General features: G+C 55.0%; 1 protein-coding gene across 9 annotated transcripts in view; it reads left to right on the top strand.

Moving 5' to 3' along the window:
- The first annotated feature begins 2,996 nt into the window (after positions 1 to 2,996).
- Positions 2,997 to 13,813, top strand: part of LDLRAD4 (low density lipoprotein receptor class A domain containing 4) — a 382,754-nt gene continuing 371,937 nt past the window's right edge. For 3 of the 9 annotated variants that reach the window (XM_077893070.1, XM_077893092.1, XM_077893081.1), the window contains exon 1: positions 2,997 to 3,359. The gene's annotated coding sequence lies outside the window, so the exon portion shown is untranslated. Of the gene's footprint in view, positions 3,360 to 3,425; positions 3,562 to 4,360; positions 4,464 to 6,696; positions 6,817 to 12,845; positions 12,956 to 13,813 lie in introns of those variants that run through there. The other 6 variants (XM_077893110.1, XM_077893153.1, XM_077893184.1 and 3 more) reach the window with 5 other exon arrangements.

Here is a 13,813-nt window from a genome sequence, read left to right as displayed (position 1 = left end):
ACTCCAAAAACTGTGTCAATGGAGAAGGCAAGGACTCACGTGTGCATCACAACCCTCCCCCTTGATTACTGTGCTTTTCCTGGTCACTGCCCATGACCATCTCCACCTACCAGCATCTTTGGTCTTTAGCTGGAGGTGTTACCTGAGGGCATGGATTGGGCCATTTCAGAGAGTTATTCAGTTTTCTTGGGTCTCTCCCATGTACAGGGGGTCAGGTGGGGGGGGGGTTGGCAAGTTACTAAATTTTTGTTTTTCTCTGGTTGATCTGTCTTTTGATTACAAAAGTGTCTTATTCAAGAATCTAGAAGAGTCGTGGGAAACTTATTTTCCTACCACACAAAACCCACATCCATAGAGGAGTAAAATTTGGGGGTTCTGGAGCAACAAGGACAGCAGCATCCCAAAGATGGTAATAAGTATATAGATGGGGACATGGCCAGCCTCCCAACAGACCCCATGAGGTAGGAATCATTACCTCTGGTTTACAGACCGAACTCTGAGATGGTCCGATGGTGCAGAGTAACATGATGAAACGTGCCCATGACATCATTGAGAAATATGGGACAGATCCTTGTCTCCCGGAGCTGAGCTCATCCATGAACTCTGCTCCTGAGTATTTCTCCAGATTGGGACTCTCACTTCCCCAGAAGAACCTGCAATGCAAGCTTCTCTACCTCATTTCCTTCTCTCCATTTCTTATTTAAATTAAAAAGTACAAAGATTAGTAAGGATCCTTTTGGGTAGCTTAGGTTTCATCTCAATGTTATACATGAGATCCAAATAACAGAATTATGTTCTTTGGTTCACATGTCTTTTGTGGTCAGTTGGGCCCGCAGACTCTTTTTTTTCAACATTTGTTCATTGTGGTGTCTAAATGTGGTCTCTCTTCTGATGGGATGGGAGGTCCCAAATGTGGGGCAATGATCGGGGTAGAGGCTGGTGACACTGGTGGTAAAAGAATTGACGTGAGGCAGAACCAAGGAGATGGGCATTACTGAGTCCACCTCAAGGGAGCAGTGGGCAGGACAGCAGAGGAGAGGCTGTCTGCAAGGAGGCCGTGGGCAGGAGCGGGGGAAAGGGCAGAGGAGGGGGGAGAGAGACGATCTCAAGCAGGTGACGTCCAGCACACAGCCTGTGAGTGGCTGGCTCTCACACCCCTGAGATTGTGACTGACATGAGCCAAAAATCAAGAGTTGGGTGCTTACCCAACTGAGCTACCCAGGCACCCCACAGGTGGGGGGCCGTCTGTAAAGCGGGAGGATGGAGAGGCATGGCGAAGTATGGACTTCTCCCTTGCTTGGTAACTGTACCTGGCTGTAAGTAGCCTTTGGTTACTCAGTGCTCGTGGATATTTCGAGGCGGGGGTCACCTGATGGACGCGTGTGTGTTCAACCAGGTGGCTGCCAAGGGCCCGTTCTGCGTCCCATTGCTCAAGCCCGTTGCCTAAGAACTGCCTCTCCACTCGTGTTTGCCCTTTGTAGTTTAGTCTCCTTAGATGACTGACCGTCTTTGGAATAAGAGTTGACCAGGTAGGCGGGGACGGATTTACACTGAGAAAGAATGTTCCTCATGTCCCACGCCTTGAAACCACTTTCAGTTGATTTGCACCCAACTTAGTGATATTTTATCTTGTTATTTACTTGTCTATCCTGATACCAGGCTCCATTCATTCCCCAAATTTCTCTTGAGTCCTCAGTGTGAGGGTGAGGGTCAGGCATAGTTCTGTGGGTTGGGAATACACATTCTGCCCCGCTCTGAGCGAAACAGTCTCGGTCTTCTACGCCGCAGACTGGATCCCCCCCCGGAGGGTATGTGATAGGTTGCTAAGGGGCAGGGAAAAGCTCATGTAGGATTGTGTTGAATTTTACAGAGAATGAACATAGATCTAAATGCCTCCAAGTCTCCCATTGCCCGATGTGTGTGTACGTGTGTGTAGGGGTATGAGAGGGAACAGACAAAATGGAAAACAAATACAGGGAGGACCAAGTGGAGAACTCAGGGGTAGGTTTCTCCCATGGCTATTTTCTAGAAATAGAGATAGAGACGTGTAGTTTCTAGTTATAAATTAAAGAAGACGAGAAAAGTCAATGCAAGATTAAGATTCATCATAAATGATAAAAGTGAGGCTTTAAAAACTCAGCTCTCGATTTAAAAAGGTTCAGTTAGGGCGCCTGGGCGGCTCAGTCAGTTAAGTGGCCGCCTTCAGCTCAGGTCATGATCCCAGGGTCCTGGGATGGGGCCCACATCTTGTGCTCAGTGGGGAGCCTGCTCCTCCTCCCCCTCCCTCTGCCCCTCCCCCTGCTGGTGCAGGCGCATGCTCTCTCTCTCTCTCTCTCTGAAATAAAGAAATAAAATCTTAAAAAAATAAAAGGGTTAAATTAAACACAAGGAAATCATGCACAGTTGAAGTAGAAAAATAAATTGTTTTGTGGTATTAGAAAAAAACATTTTCTTCTTCATTGTCCATGGATAGTTTGTCAATTAGAAAGAAAAAGTCAAGGATGCCCAGGTGGCTCAGTGGTTGAGGGTCTGCCTTCGGTCCAGGGCGTGACCCCAGGGTCCCGGGATCGAGTCTCACAATGGGGCTCCCCGCAGGGAGCCTGCTTCTCCCTCTGCCTGTGTTTCTGATGAATAAATACATACAACTTTTTTTTTTTAGAAAAGGAAAAAGTCCTATTTCTTTCTACCCGAAGAGGGCAAGATCACAGTTTCTCCAACCCCATAGCATGGGAGCTGCCGTTAGTGTGGTGTGCATTCATGTCCATGAAATCTAAACTAGTAAGTCCGGGTTTGTCAGGTTCTGATAACCCGTATTCAACACTTAGCTCACTACTCATTTAATAAAAGTTTACCGTAGCAGCAGGTTTAAAGGTGTCCTCGGGCTAAAGGTCACCTGCGGGCCTGGGACCTGGGCCTCCCTGGAGGTGCCCCCTCGCTGGGGCCCAGCCTTACTGACCTGGGAGTGGAAGCTGCTGTAGGTAGGTGGCAGCACGCGTACGCTTTACACTAGCCAGGAATTTAAGCCCCATGTCTGCGGTGTGGGGACGAGCGACTGAATCTTTATGGCCTCCACCCTGTCCTCTGCAGAACGGGATCGCGGCGGCTGCAGCTCCTGTGCATGGGGTCCACCCGGTGGGCCGCTGTGGCATCAGCGAGGGCTGGTCGTGCTCCGGAGCCGTCACCGGGATGGGGCGGCCCCAGCTCTTTAGGGGAAGCTGCCATAAGCCTCCATCTCGCTCCCTGAAATGTCACTGACACATCATTCATAGATTTCAAGCGATTCTCTTCTCTGACACGACGCGAAGTTGAAAATTAATGCGATTAGCTGTGCGTCTCCCAGGTCCTGCCTGAAGCCCCAGGTTAGTATCCCGGGAGCTTGCGGGGGGGGGGCGGGGGGGTCAGCTTGGGCAGAGCGGAATGTTCTAATTTCGGGGACTGTAATAAAATTGGGTGAAGCAGCCCCGGGCCCCTGGGTGCGCCCCGGGAGGCCGAGCCCCTTCCGCGCAGCGGGACGCGGGCCCCGAGGAGGGAGGGTCGTCGGGTCGTCGGGTCCCAGCCCAGGTGCGCGCCCATCCCCCCCGCAGGCGGAGGGTCCCTAACCCCGCGGCCCCGCGCTGCGCCCCCTGCGCCAGGCCGTGCGCCTCCCTGTGGGTCGGGGGTCCCGCTGCGCCTGCGCCCTGACTGCGGGGTCGGAGCCGGGGTTGGGGTCGGGGTCCTGCGGGGGGCGGGGCCGGGGTTGGGGGCGGGGTCGGGGGCGGGGTCGGGCCTCGGTCAGGGCCGGGGTCGGGGTCGCCCCACGCAGCCTGGCCGCCCGCCGGGTCTCCGCCGCGGAGGGGGTCGGGGTCGGGGTCGGGGTCGGAGCCGGGGCCGGAGCCGGGTTAGGGTCGGGGTCCGGGCGGGGGTCGGGGTTGGGGTCCTGGGGGGTCGGGGCGGGGGTCCCTCCGGGTCCGGGTCGGGGCCGGGTCTCCGCCGCGCAGGGGGCCGGGGCGGGAGGCGGACGCCGTCCTGGAGGCAGGACCCCGGGGCAGGCGGCTCCCCCCTCCCTTCCCCTCTCCCCCCTCCGTCCTCCCGCCCAGAGGCTGCGGGGCGCCCGGGGATCCCGCGCAGGGAGGGCCCCGGCGGGGGCGGGCGCGGGGGCGGGGAGCCGGGGTCAGGCCGCCTCTTAAAGGGCCCGCCCCCCGCCTCCCCTCCCTCCTCCCTCCCCCCCGCCTCCCCTCCCCCCTCCCTCCCCCCTCCCCCTCTCTCCCCCTCCGCCGGGGCCGCAGGTGAGCGCAGGGGCGGCCGGGGCGGTCTCGGCCGCGGGCACGGGCTGGGGGTCCTCGGGCCGACGAGCCGCTCAGCCCCGCGCCTCCCCCGCGGCCGGCGGCGTCCCGGGGCGTCCTGCGGCGGCTGCGCTCGGGGCCGGGGGACCGCACCGCCCTGCCCGCCGCGGGGGCTGCGAGGACCCGGCCCGGGGAGAGCAGGTCAGCGCCGGGGGGGGGGTGCCGGGGGAGCGCGGGGGGCAGGTGGGGGGGCCGTGCTCGGCTGGGGGCGCTGCGGGGGCCCGGGGCGCTGCGGGCGTGCGGGGGGCAGGTCGGGGGGCCGGGGCCCGTGCACGACCCGAGGGGTTTGCGGGGGTCCGGGCGCCGCGGCGTGCAGACTGTAGGTCCGGGGCCGTGCACGACCCGGCGCGGGGGGAGGGCTGTGGGGGCGGACAGCGCGGGGCTGTGCACGGCGCGGGCGGTGCAGGGTCGCGGGGCCCACCCCGTGTCCGGGGCCCGAGCTCCGGGCGCGGCGGCTGCAGGAGGCGGCGGGAGCGCAGCGGGTCCCCGCGGTCCGGGGTCGGGGTCGGGGCGTGGGGGCGCGGCCCCGGCTGCAGGCGGCTTCGGGGCCTAAAACTTTGTTGGGGAAGGAAGGAAGCAGGAAGCGGCGGGGGGGGGGGGGGCGTCCGCTGGCTCCATCCTTAAATGTTTTCCCCAAAGAGTCCTTTAATGAGCCAGAACTGGGTAATTTCGATTTGCTCCTTTTCTGCGTCCCGTGAACACCTTCCCTTTCCTTGCGACTCCTCTGCCGTCAGCGGCCCGCCCCGCCCGGCCCGGGGTCCCTGCGCTACCTGGTCACCGACCTGAAGGTTCAGGGCGATCCACTATGTGCCGGGTGGCGCTCACCACGCCCCACTATGTGCTGGGCCTGAGCTGCGCGCCGGGAGGGGCCGCAGGTGCCCACGCCCAGGGCCGCCGGAGCAGGTGCCTGCAGGGCTGGGGGGAGGTCGTGGCCTTCTGGGCCCCCGGGGCTGGCACCCGGCTTGGCGCCTTCCTTCATGGCTGGGACTAGGAAACTTTTCTTTAAAAAGGTCCTTTCCTTGGGATGCCGGGGGGGCTCAGCAGTTGAGCACCTGCCTTTGGCTCAGGACATGATCCTGAAGTCCCAGGATCGAGTCCCACGTCGGGCTCCCTGTATGGAGACTGCTTCTCCCTCTGCCTGTGTCTCTGCCTCTGTCTCGGCCTCTATCTCTGTGTCTCTCATGAATAAATAAATAAAATATTTTAAAAAAAACGGCCCTTTCCACTTGTTTGGCCAACAAAGACAGTTTTGGATTTTGTGTCTCCCCTGGAGCTTCTGGACGGAGCCGTGAGTTAACAGGGAAGGTTCCGAGAGTCTGCTCTGAGAAGCAGTCGTTGCGTCAAGCTGTGTTCTGCATGTTGTGTATGGCTATTTAGTCCTTTGTAATATTTTTTTAAAGATTTATTTATTTACGATAGACATAGGGAGGCAGAGACACAGGCAGAGGGAGAAGCAGGCTCCACTCAGGGAGCCTGACATGGGACTCAATCCCTGGTCTCCAGGATCACACCCTGGGCCAAAGGCAGGCACTAAACCACTGAGCCCCCCGGGGATCCCCGTCCTTTGTAATATTTATGTAGACTTTACTGTCTTTCATATATGTCTTCATACTCTGCACAGTCCTTTTGCAACATATTCTTTGCGTTCAGGAGAGGATCATAAGGTCAAACTTCACTCATTACACAGACGAGTGAGTAGATCTGAGTGTGTCCCATCCCGTGCACATTTACTGAATTGTAGTATTTGGTTTCCTACCACCCCTTGAATGCCGGGTGGTTGCCCTTGCAAAGCGGTGCCTTTTAAAACTCGGGTAAATCCCTCATGATGTTTGAAAGCTTAGTTCTCTTAAGAGAGTCTCTTTGCTATCGGCATTGAACACACTGTTAGGAATTAGGGCCAAGACCGCCAATGCCAGAAAGGGTTTGCTGTAATGGAGTTGTAGCTACCTTCCTCCCTTGTTTTAAAAGACCCTTTTAAGTTCTTTAAAAGACCCTTTTAAGTTCTTCTCTTGCCCTTGGAAGGGTTTGCAGTCATTGGCCATGGTTCTAGTTCATGTAGGTTTCTATTTACTATGGAGAAGACTTTTCCCACAGGGTTTTAGGGCTGCCTCTCGAACCCTCTTGGGGGCTCGGTTTGCATGACCACAGTCCTGCAGAGGAATCCAGCCGGTGCCACCTGCTTATTAAGGGATTTTGTGCCAATTTGTTGGCACATAATTTGAGAATCAAAGCCTCCTCTTGCCCCCCGCCCCCACCATGGTATACACGTATATAGACAACTATTTCCCCCTAAGTGCTGACCGTGTTCTAAGAATAGCTTTCTTGCCTGGCGCTGAGAGCGAGGACCCGTCTGCAGAGGTGTTTACAGTTTGGGACTGTGCTGCAGTCTTGGTTGACTGAACGGCGAGGCAGGGAAGCCTTGCTGCTCCTGGGACGCTCTCTGTTCATCTGGGCGGCAGGAGGGGCGACCCCAGCGGGACAAGGGGGTGCAGCGGTGAGAAGGACTTGCTCCACGACGGTAGTTTCTGTCCCGATGTCCAGTGCGGACCCGTAAGCCCGGTCTGGATCCCTTTGCTCTCACCCAGCCATCGGCCGCCCGGCCCCCCAGCCGCGGTCTAGGCTGGACGGGATTGCTCTGCGCGTCCTGTGGAAGCCCAGACGCTCTCAGGGCTGGGGCGGGGACACGTGCTGTTGTGACACTTACCAGTCACATATTTCTGGTGGTTCCTGCCCTGTTTCTCTTCATGTTTAGTCATCTAGGCTTAGGGGGTTTCCACGATGTGTCTGTAGGGTTAGGAGAAAAGGACGAAAACTCAAGGAGCAACAGCTACAAAGAGATTATTCCCTATTTCCCTATTAACCTGGAAAGTTTTTAGAAATGTTAAACACGCTTGATGTAGACACGTTACTATTAACTGTAAACAGTAGCAAGATTGCCATGTAGCCCCAGCTTGCCCTTTTCTCCCTTCTCCCTCCTCCTCCCTTCCTCCCTCTAGTCCTCCTGTCCTGTCTGTCCATCAGTTTGTCTGTCCTTCCTCCCTCCCTCCCTCCTCTCTCTCTTCCTGTCTCGGAAAACACTCTGGAAGCCATTATTTTCTGGTGTCAAAGTGACTTTCTGCCTGCATGGGATTAGTCAGTCTAGAATTACATCTTGACCTATATTATGGGCGCGCGTGGAACGTGAATCTTTTAAGATAGGAACGTAAAGTTTCTGCCTACTATTTGAGAATTTAGGCCACGACACTCGCCGCTTTTTTATTTTTATTTTATTTATTTATTTATTTTTTCCGCCGCCTTTTTAGAGCAGTTTTGCGCGTTACTTGTTTCACCATTAGGCAACAAAAGCAAACCACCCCGAGCACCTGTACTATTAATCGCTACAGAAATATTGCATTCGCATTCCCAGTTTCTCTTGTTTTTTCCTCTATCATAGAAGGAGTTGAAAGTAGTGTTTGTGTTGTCTCCTATCCATGTGATTTAAGTACGGATTGTTTTTCTTTGAATTTCCACTGAAAATGGCAACTTTGGCCTTTTAAACTGTTTTTGCGAGGACTTTTCTTTCCACCAGGCTTGTTTTCCAGATAGGTCTTGGAAATCACGAAGAACACAGCTATGATTTCTCTCTTGATTGGCAGCTGAGAGCTTTCCCGAACAAAAATAAGGCTATGCTGTGCCAAATGGTTGACTTTTCTAGAATAAAAACTCTAAAGGGTATGCAAAAAGTCCTCTGGTTAATATATTGGCATTCCCAGAACCCACTAAAACTCCGGCAGCCTGCCAGACACCACTTAATGAGGATGCAGAATGTCTGGCTCAAATCCCCATGAGCAGAAGGGGGTGGGGAGCTGATGTCCACACCCTTTATTAATTTTTAATGACTGTACTTTTGTTTTGCGGGTTTTGCTCTGTACCCTCTCACGACTGACCCCCACCACACCACCCCTTCCCCATCCGCTTATTTAACTCATTTACTTGGCACTGGAAAAATGTTGAGAACCTTTCAAGGTTAAGAATCCTGCCAAGGGATCATTTCTGTTTGCATAGGTTCCTCTGTTGCTGCTTTTCTTTCTTTCTTTTTCTCTGCCCTCTTACCCTCCCCCCGCAACCCTTTTATAGAAGAGGAAGAGGGAAAAGGAACAGAAAAAGAGATGACAACTCTTTTTTTTTTTTATGATGCTTTATTGTCTGCTGGAAGAGAACCGTTTACGAAACTTTAAGTTTGTCAGACAGTTTATATGACAGTGCAAGTCGGTGCTTGCCAAGCTCCAGACAGATTGCTAATGTTACATGACAGGGATAAATAAATTACCGCTGTCTGCAACACGCTCGCTCCGCAAGCGCACTCTGCAGCCGGCGTCCAGGCGCTGCGCCCCGGGAGCTGCCGGCCCTGCAGCTGGGAGGAGGCCTCCGCCTATCGCCTGCGGTTCTGTGCCTTAGTTCGGAAATGAGAAGGGTGTGTCTCTTGCTTTTATTTTTGGCAGCGCTGCAGGGCAGCAGAATGCACGGAGCAGCTGCGGCCTTCCTCTGCCGGGCCTCCTCCCCCGGGCCCCCCCACAGTCCTCGCTGTGCGCCGGGGGGCACGGCACCTAGTCTTCCGCCCCTGACCTGCTGCGGACAAAGCAGAACTTGGCTCTCAGCTGCCCCAGCCTGAGTTTTCTCAAAGCCAAGTTCCAAGCTGTTTACGGTTGCGTTCTTCGTGCGCAGGTGCAGGCACGGAGAACAAATTGTTTGAGATAAGTGTGTGCGTGCTGCGCCGGGAGGGGGCTGGGTGGCACTCCTTGGGCACAGTGTGCTTTCATCTCCGGCAGTCTGGGTCGTCAGCTGGCACGGTGACAGGTGTAATGAACTTAATGGTCTCGCTCTGGTTGTTAGCGGACACGCTGCTCGTATTACAAAGCCGCCTCCTAAGCTGGGCCCCTGCCAAATGACTTGGTCTTCTCTTTGCAGACGGGACTCGGGGCTGGACTCCTCCAGGGACGTTAGGGTCAGGAATCGGGTGGGTGTGAGCGACATCTGCGTGTCCTCACCCTGAATGGACCCAGGACATCTCTGCAGAGTAGAGCCATTGCATGCACTTTGCAAAAAGGGTCCCTCCCGTCCGCCCCGCGGAGAGGTGCCGGCCAGGACCCGCGGTGTCGGTGTGCGGCCTCCTTGCCCCTGGGTCTGCAGGGTGGCAGGCTCCTGGCTGTGGCCGGCCGGTTCCGTGCACAGCCACCATTCTCAGAAATGGGCCGGGCCTCGGGCTGGCGGGGACAGAGCCGGGCATTGCTCCCACTGTCTCTGCCTGGGCTGGGGAGGGCACTTCCATGGTACAGTCTCCTGGCTTCCCGAAGGCCAGAGCAGAGAGTCTCGGCAGGAGGCCAGGCTGCTTCTGGAAGGGCTCCTGGGCCTCCACGAGGGCACTCGGTCAGAGACGAGGGGCCGCGCTTCCAAACGCTTGCAGAGCTCTGACTGCGTGCCAGGTGTTCTCAGGGTGGCCCGTATAGGAACTAATTCCGTCCTCAGTGCAGCGCCGTGACATCTGCCACCAGCCCCGGCCTGCAGGAAGGCCCCGCAGCCTGCCAATCACCTGGGGGCCTACTTCTGTGAGAAATAGCTGGCGTCCGACGCAGCCCCGGCCTTCTTGCGCTTGGGGTCTGGGCTTGGACCCCGGGCTGCCCCAGGTGGGGCCGAGCTGGCCTTGGTTCAGCAGGGACCACTCACCAGCGAGGCGGGTGGCACCGCTTCTGTCCCGGGGCAGGTCCCAGTGGCTGCTCCGACAGCAGGCACCTCTCGTCCCTCCCTGCCTTGACCTGTGGCTCTGGCCGTGCCTCCCTCACCGCCCGTCCCCACTCCTGTTTCTAGCCTCTGCTCTGCGGGCCTGTTGTGTTGGCGACAAGAGCCTTCGTTTTGAGAACTGGACCACTGGGGGCTGTGTTCTGTCCACGTCGAACCTTGAGTCCCGTGGAAGACAGAGGAAACGGGGAAGTGGCAGCCGTGCTGTTGGCTGAGGTCTGCTCCGTTCCGCAGAAACCGCAAACCTCTTCCGGCGGTCCGGTGTGGGCGCCTGCCCTTGGAGCCATAGGGCCTGCGGGGGCGCACTGAGGCGCTGGAAGACAAGGCCCTCCGTCTGCGGTTGGGGGGGGGGGTGCTGCAACGGGCCTGCGCCTTGGGTTCTTCAGCAGAAGGATCCAGCTCATCCCAGGGCACGTTGTCCTACCAGGTTCATTTCCCTTTGCTTCTTGCATTTGGGGTGGAAAATGGAAAACTAGTATCTTTAAGACTCTCCGTTTTGATCCACGAGGACCTAGATTAAGCAACCACACATGCCAACGTGTACCTCTTGTGAAGTATTGGCCGTTTTGGACGAACCTAGGTGTGTAGTAGGATCACAGCGCCTCAGGAAGCCCTCGGGAGATGCGGCTCCCTGGATCCTGGCAGGATGGGGCTTCGGCTCTTTGCAGACCCGGGCAGCTGGGCAGGAACAGGAGCCCATTGGCGGCCCTGAGCGCAGCCAGGGGACCAGGGTGGCCGGGGTGCCTGCGTGCGGGGGCCTCTGATCCCCGCGGCCTCCCGAATGGGGGCGGGCGCAGTCCTCCTCGGGGTGGTGCAGGCTCTGTAAGGGCCTGTGTTCGCGCACCGGCAGCTGTGGTGCACCTGCGCCATCGCCCCCGTGGGGCCGGCCCTGCCACCGTGAGCTCGGACGTGGACGTGGGCCGGGGCCGCGGCCGCTGGTCCAGCATGCCCGCTCTGCAGAGCCTGGCTTTATTTCACACTGTCCTTTAGGCCCGGCTGCAGTGACTGTCACACACCTATTCTCTGGAGTCCCCCCTTTTCCTGGTTACCTTCTTACTGAAGACAATTAGGGAAATGAAACAAAGAAGGAAAAAGAAACAAAGAAGGAAATAAAAATGACTAAAATCGTCTTTGATTCCAATACCTTTAGAAGATCTCCATTAATAGTTTAGTAGATTCTAGGCTCTTTTACTAATATAGAATATGAACAGAACTTGGTTTTATTTTTATTTTTATTTTATTTTTTAATTTTTATTTTTATTTTATTTTTTATTATTTTTTATTTATTTTTATTTTATTTTTTATTTTTTATTTATTTTTATTTTTATTTTATTTTTTATTTTTAATTTTAATTTTAATTTTTATTTTATTTTTTATTATTTTTTATTTTTATTTTATTTTTATTATTTTTTATTTTTTATTTTTATTTTTATTTTATTTTTTATTATTTTTTATTTATTTTTATTTTATTTTTTATTTTTTATTTATTTTTATTTTATTTTTTATTATTTTTAGTTTTTAATATTTATTTTTATTTTATTTTTAAAGTATTTTTAATTTTATTTATTTTTATTTTTATTTTATTTTTTTATTATTTTATTTATTTATTTATTCATTTGTTTAATGCGCAGAACTTGTATTTATGCTTATAGACTTCGCATTTTATCCTGAAGATTATTTCATGTAATTTCGATATTCTCTGAAAACTCCACTGCCGATGACTATGACACTCTGCTCTATGGTTATATTATTATCCTTAAAAAATCTGTTTGGGACATTGAGGCCCTTACCAGTTTTCTGTAGTATAAATGGTGCTGCGTGGAACATTTTGATTACATCCTTTGGACAGAGTCCTAGATGGGAAGACCACGGGCCTAAGACCTTCTAGAGGGTCCTGCAAGAGGATCCCCAGCTTGCTTTTCAGAAAGGATGGGGCGTCGGGCACTACAGAGATAGGGGTGGCTGCACCCTTGCCGATGCTAAGTATTGTCATGAGAAAAATCTTTGCAAATTAAATTTTCCTTTCCATCCTTTTAAGAATCTAGGTCCGTATCACCTGGCTCATAGGTGAAGAGGGTTTGCTGTTTGCTTCAGTTTTGTTATGGGCAAACACAGTGATGCTGGTGGACGATCTCATCAGGGAGGAATAGGACCTCTGTGTGACTTTGGATTTCAGATAAATGGTACGGAGGTAGGTGAAGGACACTAAACAATCTAACATATTTGAAAATAAAAGTAGAAGCCGTTCTGGCCCGGGACTGCACCTGCCGTCCCCCCGCTGTCCTCGCCCGGCCCTGGAGGTGACCTGGACCCACGGGGAGCGAGGGCCAGGAGGGAGAGGGCTCAGTCGCCAGCGGCGGGGAGACCCTGGGGCGCCTTGTTCGGTCACTTCCCCCGTTTTGAAGGACAGCTTCCTGTGATCACACTCTTCCCTGGCTTACCCCCCAGGGAATGCCTACGTAAAATTCATTCCCTTACGTTCGACCTGATGGCTGGTGCACAAGGCTTGATGTCGGTTCCCCCGCGGGGGTTCTTGCTCCTTCCTTCCACGGACTGGGGGCTCCTGCTTCCAGCTGAGGCCTGGCCCCTTTGGAGGCTGCCGAGGGCGGGCGCTCACTGACTTGTGTACTTTGACCCTCCGCGTCCGGCTCGCTCCGCCGGCCGGATGGTGAGAGGCCAGATGTGTTTTAGGAGGCACAGGGGAACGCTTCGTGCTGCAGGTGGAGGTGACATGCGCAGTGGGATGGCTTGAAAGATCGTTTCCCTGCTACTCTGGGCGTTAAGCCCCTTACGGAATTTAGCCTCCGTCCTGTTGGCAGTTAAACGTGAGACTCCGAATCCTCGCTTCTAAACTAGAGGTAGGTGCTGGGATTCAATTTTTTTTTTTCATCTGAAGAATAATGTAAAAATAATATTGTACACGCGCCGTCATTACTACGTGACCATGGAGCACATTTAATCCAGAAAAATCACATTTGTTTTCTGATAAATACAGTTGGATGTTAAACGGAGCCGGAGCTATTTAACGGACCCCTTGGTGCATCGCCGGGCGGTGTGGGTGCGGGCTCCTGTGGTCATAACGTGGTGCACGGTCGCATCTTAGACGTCGGGCACTGTGTGCGCTCAGGGGACTGCCTTCCGCTGGGGCAGGTGCGGCCTGGCCAGCCAGGGATGCGATGTCAGCCGGGGGGGCTGCCTCTCGGGGGGCTGTCCTCCCCCTCCCCAGCATATCTCCCGTGCTTGGGTCTGGCCGAGGCCTTGGGCGGCCGTGTGACCTTGGGCAGGCCTGTCGGCCCTCGTCCCTGACTGCCTGCCCTGCTTGCCCCCATCTAGGGTCTGAAGCGGCGGGAATGGGGTGATGCACGTAAGTAGCAGGCGGGGGAGCTCAGTGAGCTCTGGGCCCAGAACCTGCAGCTGTCCCTGAGGCACCGGGCTCTGGAGACGCCGGCTGGCCTAGTGCGCCCTAGCTCCTGCCCTCAGGGCCCCCGGGTGCCTGGACATCCAAGGCCAGCGGGCCCCGTGCTCGGGAGCAGCCGGGAGCAGAGCGGGTGGCTTCGGCCTGCACCTGCACGACGCCTGGGCCGGCGAGAGAACGCGGCTCATGGTGCCCGAGGGGTTGGGGGACTGGGGGCCCGGGAGCCAGGGGACCTGGGGGGCCGTGGTCGCCACTTAGCTGCTGTCGCTGGTGCGAGGCCTTCCCCGAGCTGCAGGCCGGG

The sequence above is a fragment of the Canis aureus genome, chromosome 1 (genome assembly GCF_053574225.1).
Source record: "Canis aureus isolate CA01 chromosome 1, VMU_Caureus_v.1.0, whole genome shotgun sequence".
Lineage (NCBI taxonomy): Eukaryota > Metazoa > Chordata > Mammalia > Carnivora > Canidae > Canis > Canis aureus.
Note: the sequence above shows the minus strand (reverse complement) of the source record. Positions and strands in the feature narration are given on the sequence as shown.